Here is a 9605-nt window from a genome sequence, read left to right on the forward strand (position 1 = left end):
GGTTGTTTAGCTTCCCATTCACATGGAGGAGAATCACAGCCGAGAACCTGAATTCGCACAGGCTTCAGGACTCATCCCTGCTCAGGAACAGCTCTCCAGGAAGCCTGCAGGGATGCCTCTGTCACATCTGTGACAGCCAAGCCTGGGCAGCTCCCCTCCCTGCTGCACAGAAAAGATCTGGGAGTGCTGATATCCTGGGGTGACAAGGGGCTCCCAGCTGCCCGGCATGAACCTGGTACTCCAACCACCACATCAAAACAAGGATCATAACAGCTCCAGCACACCCAGACTGTCCAGAGATGACAAATCTTCTAGCTGTGCCACCTCTTACCAGCCACTAGGAATGAGTCAGGTTTTCACAAAGTTTTACCTTGCAACAATCAGAGATTTTTCAAACCAAAACCAAAACCAAAACAAACCCAAGAAAAGAAACAAAGAAACCACGAAAAACAAACCACCAAAACACAACCCCTAAAGAAACCAAAAAGTAAAAAACCACCAAATCTCTTCATTTACAGGTTTTTGTCTGATGGCAATAGTTCAACGACACAGAGGTTGAAGTTTCCATACCTGAGGATTAGATGCATTATATTACTTTCTGAGAACAAATACTTGCAAGGCTTTTGTGTTCTGCATTTGCAAAAGACATCATTGAGGTATTGGTGGAAAAGATACTATCACAGACTAAAGCAGAGGTACATATATTAGCATTATTGACTAGCCACACTGAGTGATCTATTTTATTTAATACCAGATTTATCTCCCTGGTGCCTGCAACTGTAAGAGCTGTAAGATTAGCAATTTACAGGAATCATCATAGGAAAGGACAGGATGAAATGATGTGGTGGATTTTCATACAAAAATCAAATTCAAATTCAAAATCAACCAATCCAAAAAAACCAACCCAAACCCACGTCACAATGCAGGGTGATTTTTGTTTTTGTTGGGTTTTTTAATCTTTAATTGCCAATGTTGCATATTGGCTGGAGGTTTGAACCATTCCATAGGTGCTATTCCAAAAAAGCAATGTCCCTGGAGAATTAATAGCATACGATCACTAGAATAACTCTTCATAAGTCCCTTGAGTCTCTGTAATTAACATGTTAAACTGCACTTAGAGGGAATAAAGTATCATTATACACAGAATAAATAATTTCAAATTACTGAATTATTTGTCTGTACAATTACCCAGATAATTATCTAAACTTTATTAATAAAAGGTTTCATTAGCTACCACTTACTCTGGATAGAACCCATCGAGCTTTTACTCTCAAATACACAAACAATGCAAAATACAACATAACTGTTATGGACATTTAAAAAAAACAGAACTAAATTATATGCTGAGCATGATTTTGAGACCATATTTTTGTTATATAGGGTGCCTTCCTGAGGTGAGCTAACTGGAGGCAGATACTGCAACACAAAGCATAAGAAAGGAACAGAGTATTTGCCAAAGCATAATCAGCCAAGGTGAATCTTATGCTTAATATACAGGATTGAAATTGAAGAAAAGTGACCTGTGACATATTGAAGCAGAATTTCATGCACCAGCTTGCCTATATTTAAAGGTAGAACCTTCCTTCAGCAAATTTAGAGCTTATCTGAGCTATTTGTATTGCAGTAGATAGTTTATAATACAGGGGTAAGATAACACAGTGAGAACTAAAATTGACAACAAGGTGGCATTACTGAAAAGACTAAGACCAGTGCTTAAACAAGGTTTTCCTAAGCAGCACGGCTGATCATGCACATGGCACTGCTCTGAGGGCAATGAAATCTGAAGGTCTTGCTCTTTCTAGAGCTGAGGCACACCAGATGCAGATATGTGACCCAAAGGGGATGACTTTATCTCTGGAGCCACGGCTTAAACAGTCTTACACTAAATAAAACTGCCGGATGATCTCATTATTGGTAAGATGTAACACCTTTGGGAATTTTGCTTTCTTTCATTTTAAATCAAGTCAGTAATGACTTTGTCACTGTTATAACCTGCTGCACATGCAGGATTCATGCACGCACTTGGTATCCTGCTGTGGCCCCAGGTTCAACTCCATAATCCAGCCACCACATCAGCTGAACTCCAGTAACTGCTGCCAGCCCTCAGCAAATGCAAATTGAAATGACTGAGGTACAAAGTCATATTTCCTTTAATTTGCAGCAGACTAAAAGCATGCACACGGACAGCTATAATACTATAAACACCCGTTCTGCAGCTACCTGAGGCATAATTCAAGCACATGTCTAAAACCTTAACCATTATGGTACGTGAAGAGACATGTAATGTTTTATACACAGACTCCATTGCCATTTATAAGTTGCACAATCACATTTTTCCTCCCACAAATCTCACTTTTGATCATATGGCTTTCCAGGAATCAGGCACAGAAATACCTTTGTTTTCTGGCTCTGAAAGCCTACCAATTCCTAAACTTCACATATTAACTGTTTCCTTCTGATACATCCCAACCTCAGCTGCACAACTCATAAATGTACTCTAGAGCTGTACTCTAAATCCTTTGACTTCAAAAAACACCCCATTCCAGATGTGATAGTGGTGCTGCTCATACTTATCTAGCTGATGAGTTATTAGGATGCTTAAGGCTTTACCTGAAAGCTCTTGAGCTTGTATTGGACATGTGAGCTGGGATATCTGGAGTGGAAATTCTTCACCCTTTCCAACTGAAGTTGTTCCACTTCAGGCGAAACCCTACCTGTCTTTGTGGCCATAAAGAAGATTGGGTCACAAGTGCCCTTTCCACTGGCTTTGGTGTGCAGTGTGGGACCTTCTGTTAACTCACCTACTATATGTAACAGAAGACTTTGCCAAAATGCATGTAAAAGATTGCTTCTCCCTTCTTTTGAGATTTGTATGCACCTACACTTCCAAACACAGACCTAGGCATCTTTTATATTCTTTGGTTTTGTGTATGTCACTTCATAAGTTTTTATGTTGTTTCACAATTCTATCATATGAACATAGATAAAATTGAGGAACTAATGCAGTAACATAGTTCATTAATAGTATTGGAAGGTTACAGTCACCTAAAATTATTACAGCAATGCTGATGCTTTTTTCCTAAATAACAGGTGGTTCCAGGGTTTTGGTTTGAATATTTTTGGCAATCTGCTGAAGAAAACAACGGGCACAGAAAATTTCAGCCCGATCAAGGTACTGACAATTGAAAGCAACCTATTATAACAAAGCACTGTGCAACTTTGACTTCAAGAATCACTGCTTCAGATAAATAAAGCTATCTATAGACTTTCACAGTGTCTTCCAACCTTAGATTTGAAACTGCCTTATAGTAGAGAAATATCAGAAACACTGGTTTTCCTTCAGCTAGAAAAATTGTCAAAGACAGGACAGACTTGGCTACCATACAAATTCCAACTCAAGATATAACCTCAGAAAAAGATTGCTAATTACTGGGATCCTGCTCGCACTCTCGGGAAGGGAATCATGGCAGGTATGAGCATCCCCTCTGAGGCAGCTGTAATGACTGGAAACAAATGTGGGTGCTTAGATACACACAAGCAGAACTTCATACCTTGCAGACACACCTGTATTTGCCTGGTAACTGAACAGGGGACTAGCATTTCTGCTTCCCATGGTACGGGAAGAGGAAAGAATTGCACCTTAATTTTTATGAGTTTATTACCCCACTTTTCCATATTCAAAGATATTTCTCTGTCTTGAGAAGCACAAAAGATGGAGATGGATTATAGAAAGTCATGCTTAGCAAGAAGTTTTGTGAATAGCAAGCAGTGTGCACAATCCTAACTGTTCATGAGCCCATCACAGCTCAGAGAGCATGCCTGGCAGTCACAGAAGACCATGTAAATATATTGCTGTAAGTTAGAAACTGCATTACTGATGCACACTCATGGAAGGAATTTTTTGGAACGGAAATTATTCCATGGCAGTGGAATTCTTACAGCTACGTCCCCAGGATTGTGCAGCCCCAGTCTGCTGTCCACAGCTGTGAGGGAGGACACACAGACCCCTTTGAGGGCAACTATCAAAGCAATTTGACTTATTTGTGGAACTTATTTGAAAGACGCAGGCTTAAAACCAGGAGTCCCTCACTCAGCATGCCCAAGGAGTTCTGCCACTAAAATGCATGAGTAGAAGACACAGGAGGTCTCACTTCACCTATGTGCTTGCTATCCAGCTCCACCAAACAGTGGTTGAGAATCAGCATGGTGCAGAACTGCCTATAAGCCTGTAGGTACTCTCATGAGCTGCTTCTCAGTGGAGAGAACTGTGCAGTTACGTTGAAAGTAAGATTATTTGGTCTAACTGTTGCTCATTACTGACATGAAGTGCAATTAGGCAGGGCATTTGCTCACTTCTACCAAGGTGACAATGTCAATTGGCCTCCAACCTACCTGGTTGTCTCTGAACTGTCCCCCAAAGCTGCTGCACGATGTTGTCTTCTTGCCCCTAGGTCAGCAGGGAGCTGAACATTGTCACAGCCTGAACAAAAACAGCCACCACTTTGCCCAGCTTCCCACACTCTAGAAAATACTGGCAGTGGAAGGGTTAAGAGCCTCTCTGATAGCAGACAGGTCGTGTTGAATTCTTCATTGTGAGATATATAAAAGTGTTTTTCAAGATTACATATCTCCATAGGTTATACTGTCATTATAAGGAACTGCATTTACACAGTAGGGAATTTAAGTTGGAAATGTGACACTCCTAGCAAAAATGTGAACTGGAACAAAAATTACCCAGGGAAGAAGCACCTTAAACCTTTCATTTCAAAGAATCTGCGCTAAGCCTGAAGAGAGCAAATAATGAGCAATGAAAGGCGTCTTTGTTATGCTGTGATTTCAAAGCTCTGCCAAAATGTCAAACAATCCATTTAATCAATCAGAAAATTAAAGAATGTGGTAGATTCCCAAGGTAGCTTGACGTTTTAGCTCTGCCAAGTAATTCAGCTACTGCACAAAGCTTATGTCACAATAGCAATTACTTAATAAGGCATTTTTGTCTAACTGTGTTGATGTAAAAATAGAGTTTAGTTTTCAAATGATTTGCAGCTGTGTTCCCTGGATCAAGCATGCAATACCTTCGATGTTTACATTTGGTGTTTTAAGCACTGGTTTAATTAAATTTTTATCACAATGTATCCTTCAAAAGTTTCCTATTATCTCAAAACAGAAAGAAATTTATTTCTTAAAATAGGTGTTCATGAGGTCACGTAAGAAAAAGGAGACACTGTCTGTTGTTTCACATACAAGACTCATTACACACTTCAGACACCACTGGCAGAACTCCTGTGATTTCAAATACATATTCTTTATGATGTTTACATTTCAGATTTGGTTATTTATGTCAGGACAAAGTTAAACAATCTGGGGAATCCTGGATTAATATAAATTAAATTTTGGGAATGTGAAACAGTCTACACTGAACATTTTCTATATTACAGGTAATTTGTTTTCTATTTCTCCCAAAGGAAAAATTTGATAGACTTGTTACAAACGTAGATTGTTTTTTCCTTCTGACAAGCCAAATAAAATTAAATATCCATTTTGTTAATGTGAAATTAAATGCAAAAGTTTTAAGGTAAAAAGTTCAATGAGCACTTAAATACATTGTTACTTTAGAAAAGTTGGGTATACTAATATTGTCTGCCAAAATAATAATCCTCAATAAAAATGAAATAAATTTTCATTTTATTTATGAAAATAAAAATACATTAAATTTAACGTCTTAGTTTTGAATCAGATTGTTTAAGATATGGTTTTATTATCTACACTTTTGCACATTCCGGAAATTTCTTTTGAGCTCTACCTTGAGTCAGTGGCAAGAAATACGTTCTATGTCTACCTGCAACTATATGGACAGTACCTGTTTTTCTTTTCTATCTTTTAAAATCTGAAATGCTGACATGAAAGAATCCTAAACTCCGCCAAATATATACCTACACTGCAGTTTTTAAAGAAAAAAAGCATTCAGCACAGCAAACAAAGCCTGACCTGCACTCCTGACAGCAGGTGGTGAGTGTCTTTGTGATCCTGGAGCCTATTAGTATGATCTCCTTCAGTGGCCGGATGAATAGGGACCTTCCTTTCAGGAGCCACAGTGAGTTTCACAAAAGCTTCTCTGCAGAGGAGGGCTGGAATGAATCCAGTCATGCAGCTTTCACTAACCCCCTGATCCTTTCTTTGGCTCCCCATCTCCACTGCCTACCTACCTCTCCCTGCCCCCCTACATTTTGTTTCCTAGTCTGGTCTTATTGCCAATGGAAAAAGACTACAATGAAGACAGCAAAAATATCCCACAGAAACGCATTGAAATGGATTATAAGTGGGGAGCTCCCCAGCATGACCAGACCTGCACTCACAGAAAATTCTGCAAGAATTTTGGCCAGAGATGAAGCACCAAATTTGTATCACCTCTGAGTACTGTCAGTCTCCGGATTTTATCAGAACAGGGCACCCCCCACATACCTCCTCTAACAATTTTCAGATGCACAAGTGCTTCCAGGGCTGAAGTATCAAGGAGACACCCTCCCCACCATATTTTCTTGTGGAAGTAGGAAAAATTACCCTAAACACTAAGAAACATAAGTAAACAGTAAAAAACCTATTTGCCCCAAATAGGAATCAAACAGTTTTTTCTGTAATGATTCTTGGAATTTCCCTTCTTACTGATAAGTAACCAAGTTAACTCATTCAAAACAACACATAGGATTGACCAAATCTATTGAAAACTCAGGCCAAGCTAAAGTTTACCTTCAAAGTTGAAAAAAAAATCCTCTCGAAACATTTAGCTGCTCAAGTAGCTAATTAGGAACAGGTGACCCTCAAGCTGTTTGCATTATCCAAGAAAGACTTAGGAAATCCTGCTTGGATCTAAGATTACCAAGATGCGGCTTCTCCTGAGAGCTGGTATGTCCACTACCTCAGTGAGTATTTTGGAGGTATAAGTAGGACATTTTCTTGCTCTTGACTAAGGCTGTTAATTTATTAAGAACACACATAACATGGACATTTACAATATATTAAACAAAGAGGTAACTTTAACATTTCATCTTTGTGACAAGACCTTGCTTTTTTCTGACAACTGACTACATTTTAAACATATACACTTTTTACTCAATTTGACACTGACAAGAAAAATACTCTCTTTGCCATCATGGCAAAGTGTCACTTAAAATCTGATTGTCACAGTCTTACAATGCATAATTCAAAGAAGTATATCTGAATATATCATATTTCAGGACATATAAGAAAGCATATTTCTCGCTCAGAAAAAAAAATAGACCTGCTCCACCCTGGAGGCAGAAGGAAAGGAAAATAATTAGGATATAAATACTAAATTTTTTTTCAGAAAATAATAGACTAAAGAAGGTTATCTGAAACATCTACGGATGAACTGCTACTAGAAAGAAAATATAATCCCAAAGTAACACCCTCTCCTCCACTAACACCTTAAGGTGTGACCACTCCAGGACATTAACTCCAGGGCTGAACTCTCATGGGCACTTGCAGCTGCTTCTGAAGTAGTCAGTGGAGTTAAATCTGCAAACATGTCATGAAGAGAGTTATTGAAGCACATTTGGGACATTCTAGTGCCTTGTTTCCCAGGATGAACTCACCTCCGTTTCAGAGCGCTGTAACTTTTGACTCTTGAAATAATTTGGAAACAAAATACAGTACTGAAAATACACTCTACAGGTGGGATTGTAGACTACTTTTCAAAGTATAGTTTGCAGTAAAGATGAATCAAATTTACCAAAAAATAGTTTAATTGCAATTCATCATTAAATTGGTAGAAATGGAGGAAAAGAGTACAGGGGCCCATGTTTAAAGGACTTTGTCTCAGGTCTGTGAAAAATTACAACCAAAGTAGGTATTGAAAAAATGAAGACAATTTTTAACTCAGCCAAATAAAAAGTTGAAAAATAAACACAGCTTATTCTCTTGGCTGTACACCCTGGATACTATTGGAAAAATTTTTGTTAACACATGAGGAGGAAAATAGTTTTTCTTTGAATAGGAGTCTGAAGATAACGTGATTTATAGAGTTTACACTCTTCTTTCACACAGCACCATTGAAGCAAACCTGTGTCTGCCTTTTTTAATCCCAAGCAAGACTGAAATAATTGCCACACAACATCTGGGAATTTAATTGTGGTTAATTTCTCCATGTGCTGTTTGATTTAAAGCAGAAATTAAAATTTATATTAAAATGGGAAATATACATTCTGCCTAATTATTGCTGGGGCTTTTCACTAGAAGATGACCTTAGTTACAATAAAGTCAGTATTTTTAGCAGAGAGAGAAAAGAAAAATCATACCTAAGAGAAATAATAAAGGAGTCAAAGTAGCAAAACAATCAATAATGTTTTATTAACATATGCTTCAGAGAAATATTACAACAGAAAAACTGGAAATAAATAACATTCCCCAAAATATTCTCAAAGGAAACTGGTATACAAAAGCAAAGGAGATAGAGCAGTAAGGCAATATGTGGAATAGCAGCACTGTAAGGAATTTGTCAGAAATTTTTTTCTGAGCCAAACACTATCAGCCTTCATCCCAGTTCCAGAGAGGAAAAGAACAAAGCACTTTCAGAAAGACATGCAAGCAGAAAAAATAATTATTTTTAAATCCCTGGTTACATCTCAGATTTGCTCTTAAATATGGAAATAAAGAGTCTGGACCAGTTGCTAACAGGGTAGACCTTGCTTTGTTTCCTTCCTTATTTCCAAGCATTTAGAAATTCATTGGCATTTCTTTGTATTCATTTTGGCATGTGTTTATTAGCTATATTAAATTCTTAGCTAAGTGTTTCATATACAGTGTTATCTTTGGCAGAAAATGAAAGATGTATGAACAATTTAAATACTGAACACCGATGTAAAGATGGATCATCTCGTTACAAACTGATTTCCTCTCATCAGCCTACATGGGTGAAGGATGAAGAAGCAAAATGCAAAAACATGGTAGTCAAAGTGATGACACACTAAACCATCTTCCAATCATTCTCCATAACTCTACAACTACAGCATGCTATCCTGATGGCCCCATCTGAGTTGATGATTTTTCACAATGTATTTCATGGCTTCCATCCCTACATGAGACTTTATTACTATCACATAGGAATAAAAAGCCATAAAACACTAGAGTGAATTTATCTTGATCAGATGCAATACTTATTTTCTTCACATGATTTCATCACCATTCCAAAACTAACCAATGATTTCATGCTACATTACTGAACATTTTAAACTACATTTCAATGACAAGAAAGACACTGAAATGGTTACATCACAAATTAGCAAAGCTTTAGCCTTTAAACACATTCCTACCTACGAGAATCAAGAAACAATCACAAGACACAACCATTTAATTCACTGATAAAAGACAGGACGCCACAGAAAAATATCACTTCCACATACATCTTTCAAGACATAAGGAAAGACAAGAGACACAAAAGAAACTGGTATAGATAAACGCTATGAAAGCACACTACCAGCATCTTTTCCCTAATTTTCCTCAGTAACTTCCTGGCATGCATTATTAAAAATTCGCACTCCAACACTGACATCTTAAAGACATCTGAGCTTAATTGCAGAAGCAGAACA

Source organism: Melospiza melodia, chromosome 4 (assembly GCF_035770615.1).
Source record: "Melospiza melodia melodia isolate bMelMel2 chromosome 4, bMelMel2.pri, whole genome shotgun sequence".
NCBI lineage: Eukaryota > Metazoa > Chordata > Aves > Passeriformes > Passerellidae > Melospiza > Melospiza melodia.